This window comes from Rutilus rutilus (assembly GCF_951802725.1).
Source record: "Rutilus rutilus genome assembly, chromosome: 23".
Classification (NCBI taxonomy): Eukaryota; Metazoa; Chordata; class Actinopteri; order Cypriniformes; family Leuciscidae; genus Rutilus; species Rutilus rutilus.
The window spans coordinates 26,423,325-26,433,981 of NC_140233.1; positions in this window are offsets into that span (position 1 = coordinate 26,423,325).

Here is a 10,657-nt window from a genome sequence, read left to right on the forward strand (position 1 = left end):
CATTTAGAGTTTCTCCACTTTCGAGCACTTCCAGAAGTAGCTGAAAACGTACTCGGTTACTAACGTAACCTCGGTTCTCTCTAGAGAGAGGAACGAGTACTGCGTAGAATACGCTAGGGGAAAATCCTTTTCCACGAGAATACTGAAGCCAACAAAATTATCCTTTAATTTTGCATTAATGTAAAACGCGTTGCGGCAGCATACAGACATAGGCGAGGCAGCTCGCGCGCCTATTGGCTGGTCTGCTGGCAACTGCTTAAGCCTATCGAGCGAGACCTAGAGTGACGTCAGACCCAATGAGGGCGCTTCGCGCCCTCTGCGTCACGTCCCGCCGAAACGGGCGTGGCTTAGGTCTATAAATACCGCTCGCAGGCATTATTTCTCTGATTTTTCATCCTTCAGCGAAGCAACCAGAGCGCGTGCAGGCACGGCAGGATACGCAGTACTCGTTCCTCTCTCTAGAGAGAACCGAGGTTACGTTAGTAACCGAGTACGTTCTCTTACGAGAGATACTCTCGTACTGCGTAGAATACGCTAGGGGAACCTAATGTAAAACGCCGTGCGTGCTGGGATCTGATACCATAGACTCAAGGGCGACAGCCCGGAGTTCATACAGTACATAATCACCCAGGGGACCCACAGGGAGTCCTGGAAGAAAAAAGGGGGGTTAGCCACTATCTTCCTTATAGCAGCATAGAGCAAGGATTGCAGTACTCAATAGCTGCATAACTGGCAACGCCAGCTATGAGATTTTGGCCATACTAGACCGACAGTAGTCTGGCCTGTAGTGCGGGAACCTCTAGGTTGTAAAACCTTATAAATGTAGACGGAGAGGCCCAGCCTGCCGCCATACAAATATCTTGCAAGGCAATCCCACTTGACCATGCCCACGATGAAGCCATGCTTCTCGTGGAGTGCGCTTTGACACCCAGCGGGCACTGCATGCCCTTGGTTGTGTAAGCTAGCGCTATCGCGTCCACTACCCATCTGGATAGGGTCTGTTTCGAAGCGGCTTGTCCCTTAGAACGTCCGCTGAACGAAACAAAGAGCTGCTCCGTCTGTCTGAAAACAGACGAGCGAGACACATAAGCTCTTAACGCCCTGACTGGGCAAAGGGAGCTTTCGTCCATATTTCCTTCAGTGACCGGCAGGGCAGACAGGGAAATGACCTGTGCTCTGAACGGTGTATTGAGGGATTTAGGAACATAACCGTGCTTAGGTTTGAGTATAACTCTAGAGTCATTCGGCCCAAATTCCATGCACGTCGCGCTTACTGAGAGCGCGTGTAAGTCCCCTATGCGCTTCACTGAAGCGAGAGCCAGAAGAAACGCCGTCTTGAAAGACAGGTGTTTAAGATCAATCTCCTGCAAGGGCTCAAATGGATGACCTTTCATGGCTTCCAGTACCGTAGAAAGGTCCCATATAGGGACTGTGGGAGGTCTGGGAGGATTCAGTCTCTTAGCTCCACGAAGGAAGCGAATAACTAAATCATTCCTTCCAATAGACTGGCCGAGCGTGGTCGAAGAGAACACTGCTATGGCCGCTACATAGACTTTGAGCGTGGAAGGGGACCTGCCCTTATCCAACAGCTCCTGTAGGAAGGAGAGAACCTCCGTCACACCGCAATACAGGGGTGACACACCACGAGCTGTGCACCAGCTAGAGAACACTGACCATTTTGAGGCATAGAGACGTCGCGTAGACGGAGCTCTGGCCTGTGTGATAGTGTTTAGCACTCCCTGTGGGAGGTCAGCGGGTACCCGTTGATGGCCCACACATGGAGGGACCACAGCTCTGGGTGAGGATGCCAAATCGAGCCGTTGGCTTGAGAGAGGAGATCCCTCCTCAGAGGCACTGGCCACGGGGCGGTGCTTGCTAACTGCATCGCGATTGGGAACCAAGGTTGGCTCATCCAAAGTGGGGCTACAAGCAGCACTGAGCATCCTTCTTCCCTGACCCGTTCTATCACCTGAGTCAGGAGGGAGACGGGGGGAAAAGCGTAGAGAGGACGGCGAGGCCACTCGTGGGTCAGCGCGTCCTTGCTCTTCGAGAAAAATTCTGGACAGTGAGCGTTTTCCTGAGACGCGAACAGGTCTACTTCCGCTCTGCCGAATTTCTTCCACAGCAGCTGGACTGTCTGTGGGTGCAAAGACCATTCCCCTGTCGGAACTTGGTTCCTGGACAGTCTGTCTGGTCCTATGTTTAGGAGCCCTGGCACGTGCGCTGCTCTCAGCGAGAGCAGGTTGCTGCGGGCCCATATCAGGAGGCGCCTGGTTAGCCTGTACAGAGTCAGGGACCTGAGGCCGCCCTGGCGATTTATGTAGGACACCACTGAGACGTTGTCTGAACGTATTAGCACGTGGTGCCCCTGTATGAGGGGACAAAAGCGCGTGAGCGCTTTGCTCACTGCCAACATTTCGAGGCAGTTGATATGTAAGAGCTTCTCCCGCTTTGACCATAGGCCAAAAAACGGTCTGCCCTCGAGCAGCACTCCCCATCCCGAGGTGGATGCGTCCGTGGACACCACCATCACTCTCGAGGAAGTCCCCAGGCTTACACCTGATTGGTACCAGTCTTTTGCCTCCCAAGGTTTCAAAGCTGCAATGCATGCTCGATTGACCTTGACGCGAAGCCGACCGGAGGCCCACGCTGAGCGTGGTACTCTCTTTCTGAGCCAGAACTGCAGTGGGCGCATGCGCAGAAGGCCCAACTGGAGAACTGAAGATGCTGAGGCCATCAGGCCGAGCATCCTTTGAAAAGCTTTGAGAGGGACTATCGCGCCGCAGCGGAACGCGCCGGCTGCGCGACGAATGTCTAGTGTGCGCTGAGATGACAGGCGTGCTGTCATTAGCAGCGAGTTCAGCTCTATTCCCAGAAAAGATATAATCTGTCTGGGGAAAAGTGAGCTCTTCTCCCAATTCACTGCGAGACCGAGATTCTCGAGGTGATCGAGTAAAATGGTCCTGTGCTCTACGAGCTCTGAGTGAGATTGGGCTAGAATCAGCCAGTCGTCCAGATAGTTCAGCACTCGTATGCCCCGTATCTGAGGGGTGCGAGCGCTGCATCCATGCACCTCGTAAATGTACGGGGTGCCAGGGACAAGCCGAAAGGCAGGACTGTGTACTGATATGCCTGGCCCTCGAAGGCGAATCTCAAAAATCGCCTGTGACGTGACGCTATCTGTATTTGAAAATACGCGTCTTTTAGATCTATTGACACAAACCAGTCCCCCTGGCGGACGTGCGCGAGGATTTTTCTGGTTGTGAGCATCCTGAACTGGCGCTTCATAAGCGCTCTGTTCAACTGCCGCAGATCTAGTATGGGTCTGAGACCCCCGTCTTTTTTGGGCACCAGGAAGTATCTGCTGTAAAGCCCCCCTCGCTTTGAGCTTGAGATAGGGGTTCTATAGCCCCTTTGCTCAACAGTTTCAAAATTTCGGCTCGAAGTAGATGGGCTACTTTCGATTCTACCGTGGTCTCGACGCGCGCCATGAAGCGACGAGGGCGTCGGCGAAACTGCAGCGAATAGCCTCCTTTATGATGTTCAGCACCCATCTCGAAAACCCCGGGAAGCTTTTCCCACGCAGGTGCGCGAGTAGCTAGGGGCCGGATGCGAAGCGCGCTCTGATCGGCTCGCGATACAGCGGCTTTTGCGTGCTGTGACATAAGCGTCGCGCTCATGACATCTGAGGCAGGGGGCGCGCTGATAACAGCGGGCAGAATGCCCGCGCTCGACTCCTCCGCAGTGTTTAGCTGAGAGGAGGAGGGCTGGGCTAGTTTCATGTCTGTGTGTGGGCGTGGGCGCAGAGCAGCGGGCACATACACCACTTTTACAGCATTGCTCGCGTGAGCAGAGCGTATGCATACTGGTCCTGTATTTACCGAGACCGTGAGACATGTGGGAAGTAGCGTTTGTGGGCACTGGGTAGTGTGCACGTTTGCTACGTTTAAAGCGCAATCGATCTGAGTCGATTTTATGTGCGCAAGCCCTGTGTGAAGGGCTGTGTTTGTGTGTAGGAATGGGCACTGAGTAGTAGCCATTTTTTCTACACATGAAAACACCGTCGGCCGTGGCCGGGACACCAGAAAATACACTCTTTAAGGGATTTATCTGGGTAGCCATAAAAAGGCTTTTTTATGCAGGCAAGCGGGCAATGGAACCGGCTTGTTGGCTGCTAAATACGCTGGACCAGTCACATTTCTTGGAACTGGACGAGCGGCAAGGTTTGGGTGCAGGCGAGGGGGTTGTACAACGCACTCGTTGGCTGCAAAATACACATCTGCAGTCGCCTCTTCAGGGAACTGACAGAGCGAGCATTGGCGGCATAATTTTATTTGCCGGTAGACCCGGGATCGAACACGGGTCTCTCGTGCGGAAATCTGTGATTCTGCCACTGGCCCACAGGGGATGACACATAAGATTTCAGTCAGCGCGAGTTTTATCAGAGAGCGTCAACATGCTGGCGTTTGATTGCAGGCGTGCGTGTAACAACAGGCTCGCTCACTGCAATAAAGACATTTCCAGTCGCCTGAATATCAGAGGGGAATGAGAAATGTGTAAGAGATTGAGATCGGCCCGGCCACAGCGGGACTAAAACACTCTTTTCTCCTTTCGCCAGTGACGCACGGGAACCACAGAAACGGTGTCTGGATGCAGGCGAGCGGGTTGTACAACGCGCTCGTCGGCTGCAAAATGCACGTCTGCAGTCGCCTTCCAGGGAACTGACAGAACGAAGCATTGGCGGCATAATTTATCTGCCGTTAGACCGGGATTCGAACACCGGTCTCCCGTGTGAAAAAACCTTGGATTCCGCCACTGAGCCACAGGGGGGAAACACAAAGGCTTTCAGATGCACGAGCATATGAAAGAGCGTCAACATGTTTTCTTCGGCGTTTGCTTGCAGGCGTGCGTGTATTAAACAGGCACGTTTGCTGCAGTATAGGCACTTCCAGTCGCCTGATCAGGGAACTGAGACGTGTGCGAGAAATGTGTTCAGTCCGGTCTCGACGGGACTGTAAACACTTTTCTCCTTTCGCCGGTGAGTGACGCGTGACGGTCCGCTCCAGACATCCCCTGTGAACGGCGCGGTTGCGCGGCTCGAACAGAGGGCGAGCAGGTATCATCCCCCAAGCAGGCAAGGCAAGCGGGCGAACCGGCGAGCTTTGCGGCTTGGAAGGACGGAGGAGCAGTCTCGGAGAAGGATGCCCGGTGAGTCCTCAGAGTCACCATAGGCAGTACCTAGCTCAGTGAGGGCAGTCGCCGTCAGCGAGCGCGAGAACTGCGTGATCCTCAGGAAAGGGGCGTCTTGAAAAAGACGCCCGGCTCTTTTAGTGCAATGAGAGTGTGTGTCGCGGTGGCGAGCACACACACAAGGCATAGTAAAAGAGAAAAGGATACAGCACCGGATAGCGCAGCAGGAAGGCGATGAAGGCGGCGCGGCCAGCAGCTTCTTCGACTCGTCCCGCTGAGGTGCTTCTTCAACAGCGCGGCTTCTTCTCGGATCCAGCGATGTGAGTTGCTTCGCTGAAGGATGAAAAATCAGAGAATTAATGCCTGCGAGCGGTATTTATAGACCTAAGCCACGCCCGTTTCGGCGGGACGTGACGCAGAGGGCGCAAAGCGCCCTCATTGGGTCTGACGTCACTCTAGGTCTCGCTCGATAGGCTTAAGCAGTTGCCAGCAGACCAGCCAATAGGCGCGCGAGCTGCCTCGCCTATGTCTGTATGCTGCCGCAACGCGTTTTACATTAATGCAAAATTAAAGGATAATTTTGTTGGCTTCAGTATTCTCGTGGAAAAGGATTTTCCCCTAGCGTATTCTACGCAGTACGAGAGTATCTCTCGTAAGAGAACACATTCGACTGGATTCATAGTGTGAACGCTCATGTGATCAAATGTGTTTTGAAGATGTGCTGGAGACTCAAGTTTAGTTTGAGGATAAAAAACACACCAAGCACGATGTTCTCTCTCCATTCCTGATGTCTAACACACTCTCACAGCGTTCGTCATCTTGCGTCTGTCAAAGCAGAAACTAACCGCTGCTCTCTGTGTGTTTTCTGTCGTCTCCGGTCGAGTTCTGTGCAAATTGTGTGAGCTTTTTTTGTCCATCAGATCGAAAGATCTTACAAAGCCCATACATTTACCCTCCGCTCGAAGAAATGTGCAAATCTGGAATCTGAGGGTGCAAAACATCGAAACATTGAGAAAATCTCCTTTAAAGTTGTCCATTTATGTTGGCGATTGTGCAGCATTTACTCAAATAAATACATGTTTTTATATTTACAATACGCAATTTACATAATATCTTCATGGAACATGATCTTTACTCAATATCCTAATGATTTTTGGCATGAAAGAAAAATCTATAATTTTGACCCATACAATGTGCTGTTGGCTATTGCCACAGATATACCCGTGCGACTCGAGACTGGTGACGTGATCCAGGGTCACAGTAACAAACAAACAAACAAACAAACAAACAACTGTAGTAATACTGATGTAATAAAGGGAAAAAATACATTAAGTAAGGGATAATGTATAGTGAGCCGGTTGTTATAGTGAATAACAACCCCGACAGGCTGAACGGGATCCCGACGCGAAGCGGAGGGATCTTGAATCAGCCTGAAGGCTGATATTTATTTATATTTATTATAGTTATAAAGAAATAACAGACCGCATTCTATATTGGAATTCAGCCAAGCCATGTAATAATGTGATATAATACGTTCCATGTATTTCAATAAATAATACTATAGATATGTGTGCAATATTTATTTGGAGTGACCAGAGTTCCCTTGTCTTGTTAAATTTGATTCGTATGCTTTTAAATATATAAATACATTTAAACATTTAATGTAATAAAGGAAAATGATGACATTATTGTATCTAAATAAATAATAATAATTTATTTTTTGACGTTAAGCATTGTGAAGTAATAACACAGAGTGATAGCATGTTCAATGCCTTTAACTGATGCTTTAAATTATGTATTTATGTAAAATCATACAACTGAAAGTAAAAGTTACTCTTAAATCATAAAACTCTAGTAATATTCGCTGTAGTGTTTTGGAAGGAGACAAAGAAGAGAGTGAAACTGTGAAATGTTGCGAGTATTGTAGAGTTTTCCTCATTCCCGCAGGTTTCAGACTCACACCGCTGAGCTTTACAAGTGGCGCGCACATAAAACGCTTCTCAAATTGTCTCTCTCTATTGGCACAAATACACCCGTGCGACTCGAGACTGGTTGTGTGGTCCAGGGTCACATATGTCTGAAAATAGGTGGGAAATTTACCACTTGTGTGGTAAAACGCACAAGTATTCTCAATTATTTAACAAACAAACAACTTTGTGAATGACGAATGTTCGAGTTGTGTGTAAATCCGCTCATGCGTGTCAGGACGTCGTCACAGAAGAGGTTTTGAAGCAGAAGGACTGCAGAGTTCGTCAGGACACCATGTGCTGCTTCATCACTGGTGTGTTCGTTTGCAGTCGTCAGATGAGACCCGAGGCCGCTGCGACATGAAGAGCTGGATCAGTGTCTAACCCATCTTAGCACAGATGACAAGCACTGACATTGTGGACAATGAACAAAAATTTAAACAACAGAATCTCTTAGCAACTAGTCAACATTGGCCTAAAGATGTTATCATTAGTGATAGTTGCTAAGGCGAGGAACCAGGAACATGTAATGAGAACGTGATTAGGTTCATTTTCAATGTCGAAGAAATACTGGCCAACCATTAGTCATGTTGGCTATTTATGAAGGCATGAGCACTTGTCAGTGTGTGAGAAACACTGATCACAGGAGTAATATGGTGTTGCTAAGAGACGTGGTAGATGTCAGCCGGCCTCCTCGCCTCAGGAACACCTGGACTCTCTTCGGATCAATCCGCTCTGGTTGCCAGGAGCATGAAGAGTGACAAGCGTTTGCTGAAGGGGGATACAACTGCCTTGACATCTGAAACTCTTTCAGTCAGAATATGAGGACCTTCCAGTGTGTCGTGACCAGTAAAAGAGTGTTGTCTGCTACCCAGAATCCACTGCTGTGATGTGGGTGGTGGTCAAGGCATCGCTATACGGTTGCTAGGTGTTCTGAGTGGTTTTAGCTTCACTATAAGGTTGCTAGGTGTTCTGAGTGGTTTTAGCACGTTGCTATGAGGTTGCTAGGGTGTTCTGGATGGTTCCTTGTAGTGCTGGGCGGTATGACCAAAAATTATAGCGGTTTCACAGTATATGACACCAGCAGGAGGCGCTGTAGGAGCGGCAGAAACAGCGGTTTCCACGGTAACGGCCGAACACAAAGCAGCACAGCGATCATAAACGCTGCTTTATCAGGAGAGATGAAGAAAGATTAAATGAAAATAACATTGAAACTTTTCTAAAGACCGTCAGTTCACTTCATATACATTCATATAAAAACACCCGCGCCGCGTTCTGACTTTTTCCAAAAGGCAGTGTTGATATTGTGAACCAATGTGTGGGAAACACTGTAATATAATTAGACAGATATCAGTTATAGTTTAACCTCTCCATCTTCACCGTCAGGCTCAGTAACACACACACACACACACACACACACACACACACACACACATCTGTGTATCACCAGTGAACAGTGAAAAGACCCTCTCAAACAGTGTCGTGCCGCGTTCCCAACGTTGTTAAAGCGACATACCCGGTATTACGGTATATTAAAAATTCATATCATAACAAAAATAAACACCGATATTCGGTATGAACCGGATGAACCAGCACTAGTTCCTTGGGTTGTATATTGTGAGCCTGTACAAAACTCACTGCCATGATCTTTCTGTCATCTCAACCACACTGTGTGGTTGCTAGGTGTTCTAGCTGGTTGTTAAGGTGTCGCTCAGCCTCTGTGGTTTCTAAATAGTTGCTAGGTGGTTGCCAGGGCATCTCTATGTATTTACTAGATGTTCTGAGTTATTTTTAACATGTTTCTATGAGGTCAAAGTGTTCTGGGTGGTTGCTAGGGTGTTCTGGAGGTTGCCGGGGCATTGCAACATGGTTGCTAAGTCTTTTGAGTTGTAATCCATTTTTAGCAGCTAGCTGTTTAGATGTTAATGTGTAATGGGTGGTTGCTAGGGCATTTCCCGAGGGTTGCTAGGGTGTTCTGGAGGTGGCTATGGCATTGCTATGTGGTTGCTAGGGTGTTCTAGAGGTTGCTATGGCGTTGCTAGGGGGTTGAAGGTGGTTGCCAGATCATCTGCTTGGTGGTCGGAGTCATTTTTCATGTTGACGTGTAGTTGGTCAGGTGTTCTCGTGGTTGCCAGGGCATTGCTGTCTGGTTGCTAGGGTATTTTAGTTGGTCGCTGGGATGTTGCTATGTGATTGCTAGAAAGTTCTGTGTGGTTGCCAGGATGTTGCTAGGCAGTTATTGGGTATTCTGGGGTATGATTGCTGGGCCGATATAAAAGATATTCTGGTGTACAGATATGGCTTGAGTCCCTCCTTCAGTGAATGTTAGACACATTCAGTTTGAGCCGCGTGCACATCTTCCATGAGCCATCCAGCTTATTATCATAAAGGTCAAAGCGCTAATGTGAGACATATTGATCTTCACTATGAGCCAGAGTCAGCACATTTACCCTGATGAATGTCCAATGAGGAAAGATGCGACATGTCATTTGATTTCATGGTTTCAGAAAATATAAGAAACACAATTTGGTGAGATTTAGCACTTGACATGAGGTGGCTGATGTTGACCAGAACACGTTTGTCTCTCATAATCAGTGTAAGCAGATCGTACAGATTCATACAAATTAGCCACCGATTCTCCAAAATCTATAATGGTTAGGAGTTGCCATGAGATTGTATTTGCAATAGTACGTGATGTGCTGTACTGTATGTGGTTTACATGCCACATTACTAAGGCTTCACACACAATCTTTTAATCAATCATGCTGAATTGTCCACACTCTGCGGCGTGATAATTATAGACATACGAGGCAGCCAGTCGGTGTCTGATGCGTAGCGCTAAACCACTGTGAGCCTTTTATTTCTGACTCCGATAAAGAAAGTTCTGCAACCTCTCGACTGTTCAATTCAATCCTATTTTAGTCAGAGAGCCTCTTTCAGTGGTTGCCGGTTTGAAGCACCCATAAAGAAAGCGCTGACCGTGAAAGCCTGAGCCCATGGCAACAGTCGCTAAGAGGAAGTGCTCAGCTTCAGATGGACCTGAGAGCAGATCTCAGAAATCAAAGAGAACAGACCCGCCACTGATCTCCAGTCAAGCACAAGACACCTACATCATTAATTAAACTGTTTGGATCTAGGTTTACTCAATTAAAAAGGCTTACTCAGTTTACTAGGTTTTCTCATAGGCCCATATATTCAATACAATTTATTTATAAAGCACATTTAAAACAAAGTGCTGTCCAAAAATAGAAGAAAAAAAAAAATAAGAGCAAAAACCCCTCAAACAAGAATTACAGAGAAATAAAAGCACAAGAGAAAAGATGTGAAGTCTGTTCTGATGTGTAGAGGCAGGTTGTACGGGTCGGTAAGGCAGACAGTAAGTGATAATTTCATGATCTAAACAAACTGGATGGATTGTGGATATCAGTTAAATCAGAAAGGTATTTGGGAGCTAGATGGTTGAGAGCTTTGTACACAAATAGCACAATTTTAAAATTGCT